This window comes from Pinus tabuliformis, chromosome 6 (genome assembly GCF_031772625.1).
Source record: "Pinus tabuliformis cultivar Carrire ecotype Pingquan chromosome 6, CPIR1, whole genome shotgun sequence".
NCBI classification, from domain to species: Eukaryota; Viridiplantae; Streptophyta; class Pinopsida; order Pinales; family Pinaceae; genus Pinus; species Pinus tabuliformis.
Window position 1 is genome coordinate 1894871562 of NC_142292.1, and position 25373 is coordinate 1894896934.

Genomic DNA, 25373 nt, shown 5'->3' on the forward strand with positions numbered 1-25373 from the left:
AATCAAGTTATTGTAGCAAAACCTTAGATTTTTTACACATTTTGTGTCATTTTTGTGTTTGCTTAAAAAAATTTGTTTTTGGTCTCATGGTCACCAACATCATATTTTTCTTTAAGCTTAGTATCAGTGGTGAAAAGATTTATGGGCACTTTTGCAATTTTAAGAGCCAATTCCAAAAATTTTGGGCGATTCGGTGCATTCTTAGGCTCACAGGCCTGTGCGCCACGCGCTTTACCCAGTGCACCGCACGCCGGGTATGCGCCACGCTAGTGTAATGTTAACACTATGGCCGGGCTCCCAGTGCGCCGCGCGCCTTGAGTGTGCTGTGCCACATTGTGTGTGCGTCGCGCACGGTCAAACGACACAATTTTTGCTTGGAAAATAGGGGAGGGAGTTTTAGGGGGATTTTAGGGGATTTGCTTGGGAGACAAGGAGGAATGGAGGTGAAAATGATGAGGAGTGAGGGGACAAGGGGAGGAAAGTGACCTTGGTGCTAATCATGACCATATGGCAACCCCATCAACAGTTTCTCTTGTTGCTTTTTCCATGGAAGGCCATTGTGCTTTTGGATACCTTTCAAACATCTTACAAATAGCTAAACATTGACCAAATTGATGGAGAAGAGGTGTCATAAGGCCTACCTCGTGATTTGATAGCTTTCACGAAAATTTGAAATGGTTTTGGCACTATTTTTATGCCCCTGGCTGTGTGTGTCGTGTGCCAAGCCCAGTGCACTGCGTGCCCTGAGTGCGTCGCACCCTTGTGGATTTTGCACTGTGGGCTAGCTGCCGATGCGTCGCACCCTCCTTGTCCGTCACGCGCCCTGGTGTGTGCACCGCACCACCTAGAAGTCTGCTCTCCTTGCTCGAATTCCTCCTCCTTAGCTCTCTTTTCTTCAACAATGCCTCTCCCAAGTTTTTGCATAACACAATGACTTAGTCTTGGGCCAAAACAAATATATATAGGCTTTGAGAGAGTTGGGTTTAATTTTTTCCTCTTTGAAGACCCACTTTCTATTATTTGAGTTTTGCACTTTTCATTGACCTTTAAAACACTCTGTTTTTCCTTTTTCTTTGAAATTTTGGCTCTCATGATAAAATTTTCGGTGTTTCTTTGCGGGAACTATGTGACTGAGCCTTTGGCTTTGAAATCCATGACTGCATCTGAAAATGTCAACTGTAAATTTTTTGGAAAAAAATTTCATAGTTGACCTTGTTTGACTTTTCTTTCAAAACAGAGTTTTGAAGAAGATTCGATGTCTGTTGTGGTGATGATGAAGCTTTCTGCACTGTAGGTATATAAGATCTCCCTCTGGCCTGCATAACCTTTTCTGGACATGTTTTTTCAAAGACCTTATTGATGATTTCCTAGACCCAACAATAAAAATGACTTTGTCCTGTAATATGACCAGACCTTGACTATCCTGAACTTCAGTGATTATGGACCAAGACCTGAACCAGCAGGGGCCAGACATGAAGGAAGATGAGTGGCATGACTTTCTCCGTCAGATCATGGCATGTCCCTAGCGAAATGCAGCTGAGTGGATGGAGCAGGACACCTAAAATTTGAAATGCACAAAGAGCTTTGATCTCTGACCGAGGGCTAACCAGAACAACTCTAACACACGCATCTGTCCAGATGGGTACAGGCATATGGTAAACAACCTATCTGGATGCACATGGACTTCACGTTCGAGAACACAGTCAATAAGCTGGTGTTGGTGAGGTAATTGCAAGAATGGTCCCTCCAGTTGGGATGACGAAGTCTGGAAAGAATGAGTGTGTAGAAGGCTACCCACATAGAAGCCTTTAAAGAAGTGTGTGAAACGCTAAACAGGGTATATAATACACAGCGGAGTGATTGGGACCCATGCATACCAACAATTCTATGGGCTTATATAACAACATGCAAGAAACTAATGGGGAAGATCCCTTCTACGTTGGCCTATGGAGCAAACATTGTAGTTCCAATAGAGCAAAGTATGCCTAGTCCACACATAGCAGGCCAGTAGATATGACGGTTCGTGGAGCCATGGAAGAAGGGATCGCGTAGCTGACCGAAGTAGAACGCTTGGGACCTGAGAAAGAAATCAGACATGGTGATCTTAGACTCCAAGAACTCATGAAAGAAAGGGTGCAATTAAGGGAGAAAAGTGCTCTCATGGAAGCGGAAGTGAAAAAGCTTGAGGAAGAAATAAAGAAGGATTTTCTTGATAAGAAAATTGGGGTGATAAAATAGGGTGCGCATGATTACGTTGACAAAATTGTGGAGTACCGCCGGAAGTTGATTAGCTTGATACCTTGGATTGGACCGTATATTACTCGAGGGATCACCGATGATGACGCGATGCCAACGGTAAAGTGCACAACGTAGACAGTAAAAATAAAAAGTGGATTTATTCTAGGAAAAGTGATGGATGACCGGTTGAAACCCTATACAGGTGGCTCAACCACCTGACTAGCCATGGGAAGTATAGTCTTAGCACTCCAGGCAATTGAAAGGAGGCACGGGACTATAAACTACTCTTCCCGAGAGCTACACGATGTCGGGGTTCACATAGGAGCAAAGTGTCACAAGGTTCACGACCACACAAGGGGGTCTACACTGCCACGCGGGTTGGTTGGAAAGTGACCATTGTAGTCACTATTCATGATGTGATGCTTGACATGAGACCAAATGGAGCAGGCGGCAGGCATTTAAGATAGCCTTTATGTTAAAGATTTTGGAAAATCTACCGCCAAGGGAGCATTAATGAACCAGATTTGGGGGGAGCAGTCGAATTCAAATTCAAAAGGCACTATAAATTACAAAGGGCTGCCCGGCAAACAACACCTGGTGTTTTGCGAATTGAGCTATCCTATGCCCCAAGTATTCCGAACCGAGACCTTTTTTTCCTATGGAGAGCATTGGTTGAGCCCCTGATTGAATGGTTGACAGATTTCTCGACGAACCAGATGGCACCGTCTGAAGAAGCCAGGGAAATCGCAGAGATGACCACCAAAGAAGCCGCATAAGACATGACCATAGAAGATTCCCCTGAGAGCATCGGGATAGTTGTGGAAATCCCTAAATCACTACACACACCGAGACCAAAGAAAGATAAACAACCAATGATTCCGGTGCATGTGTCCCCCCGAAACCCGCTGCGAACCAGATTAACTATGGAGGAAAAAGTGAAAGCGGTTAATTTGGAAATCAATGAGGAGGAAGAAGACCTTGAGGACATCATAATTGAAGAGGACAAGGACGAGGGTATGGAGGAAGAAACCAAGGCGCAGTCCCTCTAACTAAGCTGCTTGTGTATGTCCCTCCACAGAAGCAGAAGGCGAAGGTGCCCAAGGACCTCGATGAGAGCAAGAGCTCTCTGCAAACTCCACTCCTCCCGAACGATATCATTTTTGAAGGAACACACTTGGGACAGGTGTCTAGCTTAAAGTTAGAAGACTGGGATCTTGCTGACCATGAGAAATTCCCTCACTTGGCAACCATGCACCTCATGAAGCCAAAGAAACACACCGCGGTGGGAGTTATAGAGTTGGAGCCACGCAAGTGGTTACACGAAGTCGAAAAGGCAGGGTTGTTGAACCTGCTCTGTGTGTCACATTACCATCATGACCTAGTGATAATATTCGTCATCAGGAAGCTACTCTGCTTGGTGCATGGTGGGTGTTTATGGCTGGAGGAGCCTATCCCCATCACAAACCACCTAATCCATCAAGTTACCCATCTCCCGTGTAAAGGATAAGACCCAATAGACATTTCGGAGGGTAAGAGCAGTGATTTGGCCATCGCAGAGGCGATGAAAAAGAAATAAAAGTTGTAGAAGAAAAAGAGGGGCTATACAATATCCAGTATCAAAAACAAGGCAGTCAGAGTTGCGACTCAAATACTAGTAGGTAAGATCATGCAGAAGTTCCACATGGATGAGGTGTCCATGCCGGTGGTTTCACTTGTCGAACAATGTGCAGAGGGGGTCCAGTTTAACTGATCCAAATTCTTGTGCAAGGATCTCCTGGAGAATCTCCATGAGGCACAAGAACAAGGAAAAACTTTCCACTATGCATGGCTTCTGCTATCCATAGTGTTGGTGGCTGGGGAATTGCCTGAGGATAGCTAGTTCCCCACAATTGCAAGGGATCTCCTAGAGGCCGCGAAGTACGCTTCATTGTGGGCCACTAAAGACATGAACTGGATCCATGATAGTAAAATATTCTGGGATTTCATGGAGATGAGCATCAGAATGGGGATAAACCGCAAGCCACAGTTATCACCCACTACCTACACCAACTTGCAAAGTTTCATAGAGTTCAAAGTGGACTTTCATCACATCTACCTCAGGGCATGCAAGGACACTACAATGAAGTGGAACGAAATTCCCTATATAGCCACAGATGATGTGATCTTCAATGTACTTGAGACGTGGCTATCGAAGTGACGTGCTCCAGACATCTCTTCACTGGAAAATTCTGCTGCATAGAAAGAGAAGGAAGTGGAAAAACTGCGCGTGGCACAGTTGGCTAAAAAGAAAAAGTGCAAGAGGCACAGGATGCTATGCAGAGAGTAGCAGAATAGAAAAAGGCTATAGCAGCAGCACAGAAGGTAGCAGAGAAGGTGCACGAGTGTTAGAAGTTGCCTTCACTTGAGTAGGAGAAAGAGATGGAAACAAAGGTAGAGGAGGGTAGTGCGGACCGACAAACAACATCAACACAATTAAAGTGCCAATGCGCGAGTGAGTGGATGGGAAGGTAAAAGAGTCTAATATATCTATCGACCCAATCACCCTTACTAAGAGGGATCTGCATGATATAGGAGAGACGGTGCACGACATCACCATATAAGCCCTCTAGAACATTACGAAGGAGAATCAAATTGTGTTGCGAGGCCTCTGAGCACAGATTTAGGAGTTGTAGGTGCACACTCTTCAAGCTGGTACTCTCTCGACCAGCCTCGCAGTAGGAACAACTGCAGCCGAGGAAATGTTGCGCGCTCGTACGAACAACATAATAATGCTGCCAAAAGGGGCACTGGTTAGAGAAAATGAGGCCGACAGGCCTACGGTTAGTACATTAAAGGGGATAGGGATCAACATTGTTGCGCTCCCTCAAGAGACACTCTATGTTCAGTAGGATGGGATTACTATAGAAGCTTGGGCTAGGGAGAGTCGCTCGCTATAGTTTTTAAGTGACTAGAAGATCAACATGGAGTAGTTGAGCTTGGAGTGCGACAAGTTCATGTCTCAAAATAGGCAGATGGTATAGGTAATTGAAGAAGCCTGCTAGATGGTCTCTAAGATGGTCATCCCAGTAGACTTGCCAGTAGAGGTGCGCATCAAAAGATTAGCAGTAGGGGTGCATGAGGAGCAAGAAGAAATGGCTGAGGTTGAGCTGGAGCTGAACCTTCAGATAGCAGAGCTATTGTTGAAGGTGCAATCTTCAACTTCTCTAAAGGTAAGGGAACAGCGTGCCAACGCCATTACATCAAGGATGGAGGAGATTAGCAGTGCAGTAAGGGACTGCACCAGAATGTTGGAAGAATCATTTGAGGCCCTCACAAATTTGCAGGAGGACCTGAACATACAAAACTTAGAAACATAGGCGCGTGAGCTACAACAGTAGTATGATAACATCAAAGGGATCACGCAGAAAGTGGCCTTCACTCAGAGGCTTGTGTGAATGCAACAGGCCAAAGCGCTTAAAGATAAAGTAGATGCAATACGAGATAGAGAAGCAGTTTCGAAGGCATGTTTTCAGCCTTGGATCGAAAAGGCCTTCATAATCACAACAACGATTGAAGGCAAGCTTGCACAAATGTAGGGGAAGTAGGAACAGATACAAGGAAGCATTTCTAACACCGCGGTCTTAGAACAATAAGTCCAGGAGATTCAGCAGGTAGCCACTTAGTATGCTGCTGACCTTGCAACTGTTTGAGAAGAATTGGAAGGTCTATGTGCGAAGATATCCACACCAAAAGAGTGACTCGAGGGCGAGTCACGATGTTTGTGTTTGGGGCCTGTTGGTCGTGGGATCCCCCCAAGGCAAGTTTTGGGGCTTAAAGCCCAAGTTTTTACTAAGTCCATTGTAAAGACTCCGCAATTTGTGGGCGCGGAGCGTGAATATGGAAAATGAGTCAGAGGGTTGTCCGCCCTCATTTTTTTAATGTAATGTTAGTTTGAGAGATCTACCCATGGTTCGTGGACCATGGGATTGTATAAATAGAGCGAGGCTTTAAGTGTAAAAGACATAACAATTAGAGAGGAGATGAATCGATGAAGCAGTGAGTCCAACTATAGAGTCGTGTCTTTGGGTCGTAGAGTAGGAGAAGGCTCTACAGTTGAGTGCATAGAGGCCTAGTAGTCCATAGTTGAGTGCGCGGACCCCTGCAGTTGAGTGTGTAGGGCAGGTCGAGTCTGTAACCGGTTGAAGCATTAATAAACAAAAGTTTTACAACATTTCTATGTATCTTTTCCTACTTTATGCATTGAAGTATATTGGGTATGAATTGGAAGTTTATTGTGTATTTATTGCACGAACTTATATGAATGTGCTGAATAAGTGAATATAATATAAGGTATCTATTTATGTGAAGATAACTAACTATTATAAGAAGATATGTAAGATCCGTGGGTGACTTGGGGAAATAGTGCAGATCGCTACTCTAGCAATGCGAAAGCTCCTCAACCCCTGGTTAGGGTTGCACGAAGACAAATATAACAAGACCGTGAAGCCCTCATAGGCTGGGGAAGTGTGAAACGTAACCTGTACAAAGGTATTCACAGTTGGACTAAATCAACCCGTCAGACATCTCAAGGGTGCGGAAACCTAGTTCCAGCATCCCCCCATACTGCTTCGGGTGAGACCTCAGCCTGCACTCTGTGGACTATTTCTGAAAGGGCCAATAGTACAAGGATTTGTTTGGCTAATTAACTCCAAACCTGGGTCAGGCCTCAATAAGCCAACATTTACGCATCTTTTGAAAAAGTGATTTCCCTTCCATTAGGACTAGGTTGCGCAAGCTTCCTTTGATGCTCTCAAATATACCCTAATCCAAGTGTCATTAATGTATTCCCCTAATTATCAAAATGATTATTTCTTGCCACTATATATACAACCATTCCTATGGTTTTAGTACATGAAGAAGATGGGATTGAACATCCGATCTATTATTTGAGTCCTAAACTCAATGATATGGAAGTTAAGCATTCTTATGTGGAGAAGCTAGCTTTGGCTTCCATTCAAGCTGTATAGAGATTTCACTATTATATCCTGCTCCAAAAGGCCACTGTCATTTTGGATTGTAACCCTATGACATACATCTTGTCACGTCAATTGTTGGGGAGAAAATATTCAAAACGGATTGTCATTTTGGAGGAATTTGATTTGGAATTCGTTAAATCCAAGTCAAATAAATATCTAGTTTTTTCCAAGCTTCTTTGCGACCTTCCCTCTACCGCCATCGGCTCAATAACGGAACCATCAATTCCAGATGAGTCTCTGTTTCTGATCTCATCATCTGACCCTTGGTATGGAGATATACTGATCTATCTCCAAACCCAAACTTTTCGGTCCAATACCTCTCGCTCGTAACAACGACGTATTTTATATCAAGCCGAAGATTATCTGATCATTGGCGACACACTTTACTATCATGGTATCAACAAGATTCTTTGTAGGTGCCTCACACATGAGGAATTCGAGAAAGTTCTAAATTATTGCCATTTTATTGCTTGTGGTGGAGTTTATCTGGTTATGCTACCACACAGAAAATTCTCCGTGCTAGTTACATCTGGCCTACCATATTTAATGATTGCATTATTGCAGTCAGAAGTTGCCATGCATGCCAGATTTTTTACCGTAAAATTCGATTACCACCTACACCACTGCATCCTGTCATCGCTATTAAACCATTTGCAAAATGGGGCACTGATTTCATGAAATGTAACCCTCACTCGGCTAGGGGGAATGGGTATATTATTGTTGTCATTGACTATTTTACGAAATGGGCCGAGGCGATGCCTACATGTGGTTGCACGGTTTGGTGTACCACAAGATATAGTTACAGATCATTGTTCGCATTTTTGCAATCACATGATGATTGAATTAACTGCCATGTTAGGACTCTCACATGATAGTACTGCTGCTTATTATCCACAGGCTAATGGATAAGTTGAAGCCATCAACAAATTCCTTAAGAGAATTCTTCAACGAATGATAGGAGTTCAAAAATGACACTAGCATTTGATCATGTACTCAGCTTTGTGGGCTTACCAAACCTCGGTAAGAAACACAACTGGATTCACACCTTTCTAATTGGTGTATGGTCTTGAGGCAATCTTGCCAATACAATGTGAGATTTCATCACTAAAAATAATAATTGACTTGTTACCTGACACTTCTGATGAGGAAGCACGTTTCTTAAAACTGATCCATCTAGATGAAACACGTCGTGAAGCCACATTGGCCAACGAAGAAACACAATGTCAAGCCCCGCATATTCTCAGAAGGAGACCTAGTCTTACTTTATGATTAGGAAGCTGATAAATTAGGAATAGGAAAATTTGAACCAGTATGGATGGGACCCTACATTGTCAAGCATATTTTGGCAAAAGGCACTTATGAGTTGGTTCATTATGATGGAATTCCATTGTCGCAGCCCCGAAATGGGTTGTATCTTAAATGTTACTATGCTTGATTGTGCGTAGTAAAAACAATGTATATATGCTTTAATTGTGTGTGTGTGTCACAGTGTGACTTTTAGAGCTTTTATGTGGTTAGTAATCCAGTTTTGCATTTGTTGCAGATGTCGAAATCTTTGGAACCATTTGTTGGTTATGCTGATGGTGCTAGTCGTAGTACGTAGAACCTATCCTCTGTAGCATGGGCCATATTATCTCCAAGTGGTGAGTTAGTGAGTTTTCAAGGGATTTGTATCGGCCATTCTACAAACATTATCGCTGAGTATAGCGCATTGATCGAAATCCTCTCTGATGCCATTTCACTTGGCATTCGACAAATCATCATTAGGCTAGACTCACAACTTGTCGTACTACAACTTATGAATGTTTATATTGTTTGAAATCCAACCATTCATCATATATTCCTTAGAGTTCGTCTCTTGGAAATACATTTTGATTACATTCAATATCAACACATTTCTAGGAACTTTAACACATTGACTAGTTCTTTAGCGAATTATGTGTTAAACAGACATTTATGACATATGTAAAGAGTAAATTTTCAATTCACATCAACAGTTGAATAGGATTACACATAACCATACAAAAACAATGAAAGTAAAATAGATAGATGTTCAAAGTTTTTACAAAAATTATTGTCCAAGACATGTTGTTCATCTGACCTCAAAACCTCAAAATGCATACAATAAATCATCCTAAGAATATCTAATGATGCTCATGATAACAGGTCATTGCCTGAGCTATCATGTGCAATAGCCTCATCCAATAGCTAGGTACACCAATAGTATGGCGTTGTAGTCTCCTCGATAACTCCTCGATCCGAACATCTGATATGTTGAGGGTTAACGCCTCTATATGATCTTGCAACTCCGCCAGTGTCTCGATCACATCTAAATCTTGGAGAACTTCTCTTCCAACATTTCTCCCCACTGATTCACCTGCCTCCTATTGATGACCCATTGGTCGAACGGTGCCAACATCTATATACATGAGGGCATTTTTATTTTAGTCTTGGAAACATAAAAAAACATGAAAACATGTAAAAACTCAAAAAAAAAAAAAAAAATCCATGGTCAAAACAATTTACCTATAGCACCCCATTGAGCACCCACTGGTAATCTCAAATATGGATCTCCACGAAAATCCATCCCTGCATATGGATGCTCCTATATGACAATATGTTGTCGATAGATCCAACTGAAGAATGCGGTAGAAAATGAGATTTATTACTGACCAACATGTCAAGCCATCAACTCTACCCATCTTTGCATCCATGGATCTCCAGGACAAGCTAAACTTAGTGTGACATCCTGAGGTTGCATCAATGGAATTCTCCCCAAAGTAAAAGCAATGAAGATCGATCCATAGCTTGAATTTTTTGTCTTACCGCTTTTTACTTTAGTCAACTGATCTTTCATCAAAGAGAGTACTGCCTCACACCAGTTGAACATAGTTGGCTCGAGAAACTCGAGCGCATACTCCATGTATGAACTATTCGTGACATGAAGTGTCATGCTACCCGCCAACTTTGCTATAGTAAATAGGATTTTTCGCAAGGGTAAATCACAAACATCCCTGATGTTTATCTTTCCATCTTTGCTAGGTTGTGTAGCTAGCTGACAGAATTGTTGAATGTAGTCCCTCACTGATTCATCCCCAAAGGTAGAACTTGAAATATAAATGGGAGCACCACGTCTCAAAAATCCTGTGAGAAAGTAAATATCATCGATCAATATAGGGAGCACTTTGTCCCCTATGTGAAAAACCTGTTCCATTGGATCCTGTTGAGGGCCCCGAAATCGGGTCAACAACAAGGGGGATACCCACCCGGTCGGGAACCTGGTTGGCGGCTCCGTGCCCGTTTGATGTAGCGGGTCCGACTGGGGGTAACGGGACCATCTTCCCGATGCATGGGATGTGTGTGTGTGTAGAGTTTGATTATGTTGATTCTGGAAGCATTCTAAAACTAATTTAAATCTAACTCGCAAAATGATTCTAAGCTACAGTAATCTAATGAAAACAACATATGTAATCTACACTAACCCGGGATATATCTTTTCCATTATGCGATTTAGAAAGATTTCACATAATAACTGGTAATAAAGATCATTCAGCTATCACAAGAATATAAACCATTTAAGATGAACCATTCTGCATAAGAAGTTAAACAAAACAGTTGTGAACAGCATATCGCATAAATAAATCATTCATATATCAAGCATAAATAAATGAGTCCACCGTACAAAAGTGCCAAATGATAACCCATATGCTCATACATTAACATATAAACAATATCAGCTGCATATCACTCTAAGAATATAAGCAGAAATTCGTCAAGAGATAAAAGTACCATTTATGACTGATTTTTACTCACAGACTTCAAGCAATAACGATTTATCTCTACTTGTTCTAATATCTACTAAGAGTACAGTAGTGCAACATCAATAGCAGACATTAAAATGCAAACATAAATAAATCTCGATCCTTCCATTCATCAAAACCTCCTCTGAGGGTGCAGAAGTGCATGTTCCGAGGACCAGTTTTTGACAAATTTCTAGACCCTTCTCCAAATGCCATGAGAAGGGTTAAATACTACTAACTAATTAATCTTAATTACACAAATTTAGGGAACAGCTTCAAATGACCACCCTTTTACTAAAAGCAAATTTATTTCTAAAAATCAAATCTAATTTCTAACCATTTCTGTATCTACTCCTTAGTGCTGTAAGCAATCCGTTGTTCGCCCTGAAAGAGTCGGTTGGTTGTCCTTTCCTTTTGTTTGAGCTTGAAAATTAGAAATGACAAGAGCTGGCACCTCTTTCTGACAGACTAGAAGATATTTTCGAAAACCTTTCTCTAGCTGGGTGTATTCGCTGTGCGTACACTTAGTACAACCCAGGTTCCTTTCGAACTGATTTTGCTATTGCTATTTCGGTTTCCGGTCGTGCGAATGACTCAATGAGTTAGGATTCGCGTTGTATGGACAATCCCCTGTATCGAGAATTGCTTCCGTTCTTTGTTCCAGGCTTTTCTGGAGCGTCCTCCTTCTTTTGCGTTTCTCTTTTTGCTTTACCCATTCTGAGCTTCAAGATCTTTTGCAAACACGTTGCTTTTGTGTGCCTTTGACTCTGAGTCTTAGATAGTCTATTTTCATCAGCGCCTGTTGGGTGATACTCTAGAATCCGCGGTCTTGCTACATGCGGCATCCATTTGCGGAGGCATCTTCTCTCTGTTACCCCATTGGTGCTTTCCTCTTTTCCTTAGATGTTTCCTGCATATAGATTTATATCAGTTACATGTCTTGCAGTTTACGCAAAGAAGAAGAGAAATGACGAAAAGATTGACATGAAAGCATTAAGTTCTAATGAATGCGTAATTCTGACACTCATCATGATTTGACTCTTCGAAAAAAGCGACACAATCATTCTTGGATACTGAAGCATGCGATCATTAATTTCCCTTAAGGTGCGCGCTCAATTTTGGGTTTACCGTTTATGTCGGAGAATTCTTGCGATGAGTCCTTTCTGTGATTGGAATTGCAGTATCGAGGACTGCGACGTCATTAAGTGTTATCGCAAATTGCCAATATCGCAGATCGCAGTTTTGTATGATCGCAGATCGCAAGATCGCAAGATCGCAAGATTTTCGCTTTATCACTCTGTGCTGCTTATGCGACATTGCGACGTGCGACGTCACATATCGGCCGTCGGCGATTCCTTAGGTTTTCCCTTTTTGAGCGCTTTTAATGCACGCGATGCGATGGGTTCTCGCATCGCTCTTTTTCAGTGTATTTATGCGCTTTGGGAAAACGCTTCTCTCTACCTTTGCGACGCGATATAGCTCTTAGGGAGTTAATACAAAAGATTTTTTAAACAAAATATTTTTTTGGATTTTTGGTTAAGGGTCCCCCTTTGCTTGATGTTATTACTAATATCAAACAAAGAGGGGGGTTGTTGGTGACCACAACAATGGCGATTCACTGTGAAGAACCAGTTATCTCTGCTCTTTTTCTATTGACGTTTTCAAACTTCTAAAAAAAAAAATTCTCAGGAAATTTGAACTTTATTATAAAAAGATAAAAACAAATGATACTTCAAAGCGTCAATGATGTTTTGTTTCAGCTCCATTCTAGCTCAATTACTTGCATCCCCAGATTGTATTCGAATTTAAATCAGTCATTACTTGGTCTTGTAAAACATAAAAATAAAGTGTTCTCTATGTATCAGTCCTTCTTAAATATGCTCCTTTGTCGCAGGTAGAGCCACTGCTGCCAGCAGGCGTCCATAGCCTCGACAGGGTTACCTATTATCCAGGAATGATCCTTTATCCTGCCTCAGGTTATTTACAACTTTTTCAGAAAGAATCCCTTTCTTGATGCTTTTTCCTTTTTTATTCTCTAAAGAACAATGTCTTGGTTTGGTGGCCAAATTATGACACAGTCATTCACCTGATTTACACTTTTGCTGAGCAAGCTTGCTCGTGATGAGACCCCTTGTCTTTTGATTGCAATAATCTTGAGTCATTGCCCTATTTTGGTAGACAGTCTTGGCAAAGTCAGCAAGTTATAATATCTGTGATCATGATAAGTCGGCTCGTGATGAGACCTCTTATTCTTTTGAGATATAGCATCTTTTTAGGTCATTCCTCTGAATGTTGTGTTTTCCTTCAGCAGGGAGGAAGTCAAATTTTCTTTCCTTAAGAAAGTTCTGGACGACAATGATAGGGCTGCTTTTGGTAATGGTTGCTTTCACAAAGAATCTTTATTTTAATATTGATACCTTTCATTGTGCTGACCTAAAACAAATCTTTCACTGAGATAGCTTTCTTTTAATTTTTTGGAGTTGAAACTATCATCATTTCTGGGTCAAAGTTCTATCGATAATAAAGATCAAATTCTCGAAAGATTTTCTGTTCATAGGAGCCGAAGTCCAAAATCTTTAACAGAGACAAGGTGTCTTTAGTAAACATCAAATGTCATTTAGCCAGAACAAACATTACTTGAGAGAGGCAAACATTCCCTAGGGTCATTTAGAGAATATAAATAACTTTGCCTATCAATTATTGAAAGCAAAACTAACAACCTAGCTAAATTACTCCTACTCCTATTCTAACTATATACAGGAAATAACTAAGTAAAATGATATTTCCAATGGAACCAACGATTCATTATTATTCCTAGTCGTATGAATCTTCCAAGCATTAGTAAAAAGTACCAAATTTCCCTTGGATCGAAATTGTTGGCTAGGGAATAAGAACCTACAACCTCAATTGGAATTCTGCTTGATTTTCTTTCCTCATGAGAAGTTTTTTCCAACTGAGTACCTATTGGATCATAAAAATTAGGATGAATTTCTGATGTGAATTGGTGATCTTTCAATAGGAGGGATAACGAGTCAAATTGTGAAAAGGGTTTTTCAGTTTCGATGGCTTGTAACCCGTTGCTTTTTGACGTTGAACTTTTAGCGATAATGAAAGTTCTCATATATAAATTGCTAAAATATGATTTATCAAAAATTTGAAAATTTAAAAAGAAATCCGATTTTGTACAAAATGAATGCAAGTGAGAGAGAAATGATTGGGTATTTATACAAATAGTGTTATCGCACAACTGGGAGTTACTTGCAACTTTTTGCTTTTCACAAGAACTGGCTAGGTTTTGTGAATCAGGAACTAAATCATGATTGTGAACAGGGATGGAGCTTTCCTCTTGATATGCATCATAGATCGGAGTATTGTCTGTAGAATTATTCAAATGAGCTTTTGCTTTGAGATGAGGGTCAGATGAAATAGTTCCTGATCTAAGATGTTCCTTATTAACTGACGCTAGATGAGTTACTTGTAATAACTCAACATCCTCACAATTGTCAAAGCAACTATCACGAAAGACTTTACAGTTTTCCCTAGGTTCCTCTTTTTCATTATATGTTTTCAGACAAGGGAGGTCAGGCAACTCTCGTTGGATATTGATCAAAGGCTGTGCTAAAGTGGTCTCTTTATTTTGAAAACCCAATGATGATTTGTTTGAATAACCCTCTGTGTCTGTTGAGATATGCTTGATATTATGAGGGGGAAAATCGTCATCACTAAAAACATTGGGGTAAAGAGAAAAATGTGAATCTGGAATAATGCATTTAAAAACACCAAATAAATTTTGTTCATCAGATTCACTATAAGCATCGGGCTTTAGATCATACCTTTTTGTGCCAATATTTTTTGAAAGAGAAACAGTTGGTAGATCTAACCTTGGCATCAGCATTTGTTGATTTGAAATGATATTATCTGACTCTATGTCAAAGTCAACTTCTGGTTCCAAGGTAGTTTCCCTTTCAGTATTTTCGTCTTTGTCTTCTGGTACTAGAGCATGCAAGACTCCTAGGCTAATCTATGTTTGGTCAGATACAGGAGGTAGGAAATACTCGTCACAATCTGAAGATTCTTCATCTGTGAGCTCGTCCTCGAGGTCATATTGTAGACATTTAAGATGAAATCGCATATTGAAATCCCTTACGGGTTCGTCTTGTTTCCACAGATAGTCGATTTCATCATAGACCTGGTCGTATTCATAGCAATCAAATTCCAAGATGAAAGTCCTAACGAATTGGTCCCAGCTATGGATTGATGCAACTGGGAGGTTTCTGTACCATTTTCTAGCTTCCGCTGTGAATGTAAGAGTAAAAATCCTGCACAAAACACCTTCATCAATTTTCTGAATATCAGAAATCGAAACTCTTTGAATGAATTGCAAGGCATGGTGGAATGCAGAAGAATTATTCTTACCATTGAATTTTACCTGAGACAATAGCCTTACCACATCTGGTGGAGTGTTGGAAGAGGCAGGAACATGGATGCAACTCCAAATAGGAATTCTATGAGCAGCCATCCTGTTTCAAGATTTCTAATTTAAAAACATTCCAACAGACAATATGCTCAGGCCCTCCTTCTAGTGCCAAATATGTTGAGGGCCCCGAAATCGGGTCAACAACAAGGGGGATACCCACCTGGCCGGGAACTTGGTTGGCGGCTTCGTGCCCGTTTGATGTAGCGGGTCCGACTGGGGGTAACGGGACCAACTTCCCGATGCATGGGATGTGTGTGTGTGTAGAGTTTGATTATGTTGATTCTGGAAGCATTCTAAAACTAATTTAAATCTAACTCGCAAACTGATTCTAAGCTACAGTAATCTAATGAAAACAACATATGTAATCTACACTAACCCGGGATATATCTTTTCCATTATGCGATTTAGAAAGATTTCACATAATAACTGGTAATAAAGATCATTCAGCTATCACAAGAATATAAACCATTTAAGATGAACCATTCTGCATAAGAAGTTAAACAAAACAGTTGTGAACAACATATCGCATAAATAAATCATTCATATATCAAGCATAAATAAATGAGTCCACCATACAAAAGTGCCAAATGATAACCCATATGCTCATACATTAACATATAAACAATATCAGCTGCATATCACTCTAAGAATATAATCAGAAATTCGTCAAGAGATAAAAGTACCATTTATGACTGATTTTTACTCACAGACTTCAAGCAATAACAATTTATCTCTACTTGTTCTAATATCTACTAAGAGTACAGTAGTGCAACATCAGTAACAGACATTAAAATGCAAACATAAATAAATCTCGATCCTTCCATTCATCAAAACCTCCTCTGAGGGTGCAGAAGTGCATGTTCCGAGGACCAGTTTTTGACAAATTTCTGGACCCTTCTCCAAATGCCATGAGAAGGGTTAAATACTACTAACTAATTAATCTTAATTACACAAATTTAGGGAACGGCTTCAAATGACCACCCTTTTACTAAAAGCAAATTTATTTCTAAAAATCAAATCTAATTTCTAACTGTTTCTGTATCCGCTCCTTAGTGTTGTAAGCAATGCGCTGTTTGCCCTGAAAGAGTCGGCTGGTTGTCCTTTCCTTTTGTTTGAGCTTGAAAATTAGAAATGACAAGAGATGGCACCTCTTTCTGACAGACTAGAAGATATTTTCGAAAACCTTTCTCTAGCTGGGTGTATTCGCTGTGCGTACACTTAGTACAACCCAGGTTCCTTTCGAACTGATTTTGCTGTTGCTATTTCGGTTTCCGGTCGTGCGAATGACTCAATGAGTTAGGAGTCGTGTTGTATGGACAATCCCTTGTATCGAGAATTGCTTCCGTTCTTTGTTCCAGGCTTTTCTGGAGCGTCCTCCTTCTTTTGCATTTCTCTTTTTGCTTTACCCAGTCTGAGCTTCAAGATCTTTTGCAAACACGCTTCTTTTGTGTGCCTTTGACTCTGAGTCTTAGATAGTCTATTTTCATCAGTGCCTGTTGGGTGATACTCTGGAATCTGCGGTCTTGCTGCATGCAGCATCCATTTGCGGAGGCATCTTCTCTCTGTTACCCCATTGGCGCTTTCCTCTTTTCCTTAGATGTTTCCTGCATATAGATTTATATCAGTTACATGTCTTGCAGTTTACGCAAAGAAGAAGAGAAATGACGAAAAGATTTACATGAAAGCATTAAGTTCTAATGAATGCGTAATTCTGACACTCATCATGATTTGACTCTTCGAAAAACGCGATACAATCATTCTTGGATACTGAAGCATGCGATCATTAATTTCCCTTAAGGTGCGCGCTCAATTTTGGGTTTACCGTTTATGTCGGAGAATTCTTGCGATGAGTCCTTTCTGCGATTGGAATCGCAGTATCGAGGACTGCGACGTCATTAAGTGTTATTGCAAATTGCCAATATCGCAGATCGCAGTTTTGTATGATCGCAGATCGCAAGATTGCAAGATTTTCGCTTTATCAGTCTGTGCTGCTTATGCGACATTGCGATGTGCGACGTCGCATATCGGCCATCGGCGATTCCTTAGGTTTTCCCTTTTTGAGCACTTTTAATGCAAGCGATGCGATGGGTTCTCGCGTCGCTCTTTTTCAGTGTATTTATGCGCTTTGGGAAAACGCTTCTCTCTACCTTTGCGACGCGATATAGCTCTTAGGGAGTTAATACAAAAGATTTTTTAAACAAAATATTTTTTTGGATTTTTGGTTAAGGGTCCCCCTTTGCTTGATGTTATTACTAATATCAAACAAAGAGGGGGGTTTTTAGTGACCACAACAGATCCCATCAATGAACCAAGAACTGCAATAGTTCTAATTGTTGCCTCATCCCGAATAACCCGAAATATTTGAGTAACCCACAATCTCTAAGGGCCTCAATAGTACCAGGATCATTTAGGGAAACCATATCATGTTCTTCATGTTCTCTTTCATGCCATGTGATAGCCATTTTGATCCGATCAAAGTCTAAAATCACACCATAGGCTTAGTTAGGATCCATTTCATGCAAAAAATTGTAGATATTTTCAGCAAGAATGATGAATCAAAATTCTAAACTATGCCAAAAGCACCCCTGATCTATAGACAGTGCACTTCAGAGCAGTTTCCCTTCTATTTGAATACTCTGCAATGCAATTTTCGATGCATGAGAGTGCGCTGATCCCAGGGTGTGGTATATTTACCCTAGGGACCCCAAAACCCTAAATTTTTTTCTTGAAATTGAAAAGGCATGACCTTAAATGAAAGAGAAGAGGTAAATCTCCTACCTGGTTCTGATAGCACGCAAAATGATCCATAGACTCTCCTGCAATTAGCTGCTGATGTTTGAGGTAAAATTTGGTTGAGAGCACAAAACTGAATGGTAAATGTCAAATGGTAAAATGACTTGTTAAATTCTTGTTTTATGGTTATTTCATGTTCATTAAATGAACAAACTATAGTTTTTACCTATCTTTACGAATGAAACAGGTATGTTTAATCTGTTTGGTGGTTCTTTGAGCAAGTTTACAACTGACATGGTGAATTTGACATGCATGATCGTAAAATGTACTTTTGACCACAGAGCATACTTTTATCTATTTTTTGAGCTCTGTTAAACAATGAAAAAGGAACCCCCCTAGAGTCTTCTTTCATCTCTTTTCAGACTCTCCAAATATGAAAAGGTTGTCGGGTGCTTGTCCTTTTCAGCTTGTAAAAAGATTGGAAATGACATATACTCAGTATAAGTTTAACCCTTTTCGAGACTGAGATAGATTATTTACAAAAAAGGAATACATTGATCGAACATGGTCAATAGGTTCTCTCTTGTATTATTTTATGCTTTTTCGGACTTGAGAGACAAATTTATGAAAAAGAACTTTGTTAGGATATTCCGACACATAGGAAATAGCTAAGTATAACTTGGTCTACTGTAGAGTCTAGTAAAGTGTGTTCCTTTACTATGTAATTTTGTAAGTTAGAATCCAACGGTAACGATATGTTCTAGACATGAAGTGATCCAACGGTTCATTCTCTTCTCAATATTACCGACAGTTGATTCGTGGCTTGACACTAGATTGGTCCATGATCTCTATTTAAAGAGCATGGAGGGTCATTTGTAGTGTGACTGTTCATGAGAGAAGCTTATGTAAATTTTTCTTCTTTTATTAATAAATTGCCCGAAGTGGCCGCATTGGCTTAGGCCATGGACTGTTTCCCTTTTTGAGGGTTTTAACCACGTCAAGAACACCGGTGTATTGATCTATGATTTGTTTGTGAGTGGTGTCCTTTGTTGTTCTATCTGAGGAACTTCCCTTGTAAATTCCTACATGGTATTAGAGCTATTTGAGGGTCACATATGTTGGTGATCCAAATCTGAATCCAGTAGAACTTCATCCAATTGTCGTGTCCTAGATCTACTATTTTTTACTGCTTTCGAGCCAATAGGACTGCTCTATTACGTTAGGATCATTTGTTGCAGTGAGGAACCCCTTTCGTTTCATGCGAAAAGGTTTCCGGTAGCCCTAGCTACGTTATTTTTAAGATTTGGAGGTATACGGTCTTTATTTGCAGTTTCAGTTATTCATCTCTCTGTTTATTTCAGTTTATTTAGATCTCTATTTTTTTTATTATTGGATCTATACCTTTCATTTCTACATATACTCTTTGCCCTGTGACTCTATGTGATCTGGGAAAATTAGCAATCTAAATGAAGGATTTTTCTCATGCGTATGCTCTTTTCTGCCACGCCTTAGTGTGATCTTGGAAAATCGAAAACATTGAGGAAAATATATAGTTTCTGGTGAAAGCTATCTTTAAGCCATAATGTTTTCTTTTTTTTTGCATTTCCATGTTGGGTTGTGTGGTTTTTTATTTTGTAGAAAAAAATATATTTTTCAAGTAAGCATGCACCCCAAAGCTTCATTGACTAAAAAAAAAAACCCTTCATCTTTTCCAAAAATTACTAACCTTTTAAACTAGCTCACTTGGTCCAAAGTTATTTTATCAGAATAGAGGTCTTGAGTTCAAGTCTTTCTTTTTGTCGAGTTACTTTTTCAAAAATCACATGTAACTTATGTTTCAAAGTTACTTTATGTAAAAGCGTTCTTACCCATTATAAAAAGTGAGTCACTTATAATTCTAAAGGAGTGGGTATCTCATAAAGTACTAATGTAAAAGTGATTTTCACTTATTTATAAAAGTGGGTCACATAATTGTCTTTTAAAGTGAGCTAATTATATTAATATTGGGAAAGGGGAAGAATTTTTTTTAAATATAACATTATCATTCACTTCTGCACATTCACGCACCTTGTCGGCACTTTTAACAACTTTTCTTCAAAAATCCATAACTTTTTCATACAGAAGCTATTTTCAGAGTTACTTTTTTTTAATCGACCTAATTTTTCGAGATTTTTCCATTGGAACACTTAGTTTCAGAATCTACAGCTTCAGTTTATGTTAAAATGGAAAGTCCATGCCAAGTTATTCTTGATAGCACCAACTACTTCCAATGGTGGTCCTATATTTTGGATTTACTTAGAAGTAAAGGCCTTTGGAGAATAGCCTCAGGCCAAGAAACTAAACATAAAGATGAAGATAAGACAGCCAAATCTGAAAATAGGCAAGATCAAGCATGTGGGTTGATAGAGATGTCTATTTCTCCATACCTTCGATTCCATATCGCAGAACTTGATAACCCTAATGAAGCAATGAAACAATTCACTAAAGTTTTTGGAATTAAAAATGAAATTAAAGCCCATCAACTGGAAAATGAGTTGGTTATGTTGGACCCCAATAATTTTTCTTCCATTGAAGATTTTTTGTTCAAGTTCAAGACCCTTAGACTTCTCTTGGAAGGTGTTAAGGTTAAGAAAGAAGATGGTAGCCTTATCTATCCCATTCTTACTAAGTTGGGACCAGCCTACTCTATGTTTGTTTCTGCATTCCATTCTACCAGAGAAGCCTTTATTTCTCAAGGACAAGACTACAAATCCCCCTCTTTTGATGCCTTTTGTGATTCTTTAAAAAGAGAACAAGAAAAACTCTTAAATCTTGGTCTTATTAATCTTGGAAACTCTTCTAAGAAAGCCTTAGCTGCCCAGCAACAACCAAATTCAAAGAATCCTAAGAATCATTATCCTAAAAAGAATGGTCCTAAACCAAACAAGGGTCCTAAGCAATTTCAATCTCAAAACGAAAAATCAAATCAACAAAATGATAAGGTGAAAAAAAAAAATGGAAGAATACTGATAGACATCGCAACTTTTGTAATCAATATGGCCACTTAGAATCCAAATTCTTTAAGAGAATGGAAGCCTTGGAAGCAACAATGAAGAAGCATAACATCCATTTGGAGCACTCTTCAACTTCAACTTCATCTTTAGGAATTTCACTTTCTGCATGTGGTTGTCAAGCATCTCGGTCTCGTTGTGCACTAAATGTATCTTCTTCTTCTCATTCTCATGAGTGACTCATTGATTCTGGACCTTCTTATCACATGGCCAAAAACAAAGCCATGTTTTCTTCTTTAAATGATTGTAACACCAAAAATATATATATTGGTGATCATAGATCTCTTAGTGTTGTAGGGACTTGAACTATTTATCTAGAAAATGGTCAATTTAATGATGTATTATGTGTTCCAACCTTATCCTGCAACCTTCTATTTGTGTATCAGATAACTCATTCAGATGAAGGTAAAACTATTGAATTTTCACCTCACGTTGTTGTAATTAAGTACCTAAGAGATCCTAAACAGATTTTAGCCAATGGAATTGTTGATGATTCTACAAGGTTGTATAAGTTTAACAAATTTGGGTCATCAACTCTTCCCTCGGTATTTTTTTTCTCATAATTATGAAGTGAGCAAACATTCGCATGAGCGACTTGGTCACTTAAACTATCACTCCCTTCAAAATATATGCAAATACAATATGGTGACAAATCTTCCTATGGTATCTTGCAGAGATGGTGTTTGTTCCAGATGTGTACTCGGAAAACATCATCAAGCTAGTTTTAAAAAACATGCCTCTTGGCAAGCCTCAACCCCTTTACAACTTGTGAATAGTGATTTATGTGGTCCACTTCTAGTTGTTTCATTCTCTGGCTACAAGTATTTCTTATCTTTCATTGATGATTTCTCTAGATGCACTTGGGTATACTTCTTAAAACTCAAGAGTGAAGTATTTAACATGTTCTTGGCCTTTAAGGCCTTTGTTGAAACACAATTGGACATCAAATTCTTAAGCTAATATCTGATAATGGTGGAGAATATGTTAACAACAAAATCATCAACTTTTGCACTGAGCATGGAATTCAAATGCAACATATTGTTCCATACACTCCACAATAAAATGGTGTCATTGAAAGGAAGAATATTACCTTAAAGGAAATGGTTAATTGTATGCTTCAACCTAAAGGACTTAGTCCTAATTTTTGGGTAGAAGCAATTAACTGTGAAAATTACATAGTAAATCTCACTCCTACTAAGGTTTTAAAGAATGTCACTCCAGAAGAAGCATGGAGCTCAACTAAACTAGATGTAAGTCACTTTCATGTCTTTTGAAGTGAAGCATGGGCCCATATTCTAGATGAGAAACATAAATCTTTAGAACCTAAGAGTGAAAAATGTATTTTTGTTGGATATTCTGAAGGTGTCAAAGGATATAGACTTATTCCACTTAAGTCAAAAAGTGTTATCATTAGAAGAGATGCAAAGTTTTCTAAAAATATATCGGCCTACGAGCCTAGTTCGGTGGATGTGCCACCTCACTCTATCCCTTCTACTTTTGAAGATATTTCTTCTTTATATGATGATAGTGAGGATGACAATCCTCCCCCACGTTCTCAGGATCCTCGTTCAGCTCCTCAACTTCCAAAATGGGTCTGTGCTACTCAGGATGCAGCAGGTGCTCTTGTAGGTGATCATAAATATCAGCGACATACACATTCTCAGTTCGATAGAACCTCTTCTTTACTGGCTCGAGCTTCAGCGATTTATGATCCTGACACCTTTGTAGAAGCTTTAGGCCATTCAAATTGCAATGCAACTATTAATTAAGAATATTGTTCATTATTGGAAAATGATACATGGGATCTTGTTCCTCTTTCAAATGGATGAAGACTTGTTAGATGCAAATGGGATTATAGAACCAAGTTTGGACCATATAGAAACGTTGATAAACATAAAGCTCGTCTTGTTGCTAAGGGTTTTGCACAAGTTGACGACATTGACTATACTAAAAACTTCTCCCATGTTGCCAAAATTAACTCTATCTGCCTTTTTCTTTCCCTTGCTACCTCTTTCAAAAGGGAAGTCCATCAGATGGATGTTAAATCTACCTTCTTGCATGGGGACTTGCATGAAGAAATCTATATGGAAAAAACACTTGGCCTTATACAGGTAGACTCTAGCCTTGTATGTCGGCTTAAGAAATCCCTTTATGGTCTCAAGCAAGCCCCTCAGGCTTGCTATGCCAAAATGGATAGATTTCTTTTAGATACTGGCTTTCCTAGGTGTCATTCTGACAATACTGTCTACACCAAGAAAGTGGGTAAGTCTCTTATCATTCTTGTTCTGTATGTTGATGACCTTATCCTTACTGGTAGTGATCCCAACATTATAAACCATATGAAGTCGAACCTTAAAAAGAAGTTTGAAATGACATACTTAGGACACTTTTATTATTTTCTTGGTCTTCAAGTCTTGCAATCCAAGGAAGGTATTTCCCTTTCCTAGTCCAAGTATGCCTATGATCTTCTACGCCACTATCACATGGAAAACTGTAAGCCAACCCCTTCTCCCTTTCATTCTGGAGCCAAAATTTCAGTCACTTGTACTTCGCTTGAAGTTGATGCTACCTTATACCATCAACTTGTAGGAAAACTTCTGTATCTGACCCGTACTCGTCCCGACCTTTCCTTTGTTGTTGGCCTTATTTCTCATTTTATGCAAAACCCACATGAAAGTAATTGGAAATCAACTAATAGAATACTTCGTTATGTTCGAGGTACAATTCTGTTTGGTATTCATTATAGTGCAGAAGCATCTCCTCTATTGGTTGGTTTCACTGATTCTGATTGGGCTAGTATCGGAAGTCTACTGTAGGTTATGTCTTCACTCTTGGTTCTAGACCTATTACATGGGCTTGTAAGAAACAAAGTTCCATTTCTCTTTCTTCAGTAGAAGTAGAGTATCATGGCACTATAGAATCTGGTAAGGAAGCCTTGTGGCTTCGTCAACTCCTGTCAGAGTTTGGCTTTCAGCAACAACATCCAACTACACTTTGGTTTGATAATCAAAGTGCCATTCAACTATGAAAATATCTAGTCAAACATTAGCGCAACAAACACATTGAACTACACATGCACTTCATCAGAAATTTCATTCATGAACATGTTCTTGAAGTGAAATATTTTTCAATCGATGATCAGGTTTGAAACATCATTACAAAGGCTCTCACAAAGGTGAAGTTTAATAGACTTCGATTTATGGTTGGAGTTCAAGAAGTTGTCACTATGGGGGGATATGCTCTAATGCCTCCTTCCTTCCCCTATTGTGTCATATTTGTACATCCTTCAATCCTATCCCAAGTTGTTCTTAAGGGTGGATGTTAGGATATTCTGATGTATAGAAAATAGCCAAGTATAACTTGGTCTAGTGTAGAGTTAGGTAAAGTGTGTTTCTTTACTATGTACTTGTAACTTACAATCCCTGGTCACGATATGTTCTAGACATGAAGTGATCTGACAGTTCATTCTCTCGTCAGTATTACCGACACTTGATCTGTGGCTTAACACCCGATTGGTCCATGGTATCTATTCAAAGAGCATGGAGGGTCATTTGTAGTGTGACCGTAATGAGTGAAGCTTCTGTAAATTTTCTTTCTTTTATTAATAAATTTCTTGAAGTGGTCGCGTTGGCTGAGGTTGTGGACTGTTTCCCTCTTTTAGGGTTTTAACCACATCAAGAGCACTGGTGTATTGATGTGTGATCTATTTGTGAGTAGTGTCCTTTGGTTTTCTATCTGAGGAACTTACCCTGTAAAGTCCTACAAACTTTTGGAGTTTTATTTTTGTCCCTTTTTAACCTCTCTAAACATGAAAATGACTGAGTTCCCATCAATGTCGTTAAACTCGTTAAAATATCAAATAGCGACAAACTTGTACATCATGACAACACTTAGTTTCACCTTCGCTAGACTAGTTAAAACATCACATAGCGATGGATTCACCTGAAGAGTAGAATTATACTTCAAGCATATGTTATCCTCCTCAAGCTTATTAAAAATAAAGAGGTATTGGTTAGCAATGACTAGGGAAAATGGGAAAAGGGAAAAATCATTTTATGGT

The 25373-nt window shown here is 39.3% G+C and overlaps 1 pseudogene; it reads left to right on the forward strand.

The window, feature by feature from the left end:
- The first annotated feature begins 3161 nt into the window (after positions 1 to 3161).
- Positions 3162 to 25373, forward strand: part of LOC149266752 (tRNA-uridine aminocarboxypropyltransferase A-like) — a 46810-nt pseudogene continuing 24598 nt past the window's right edge.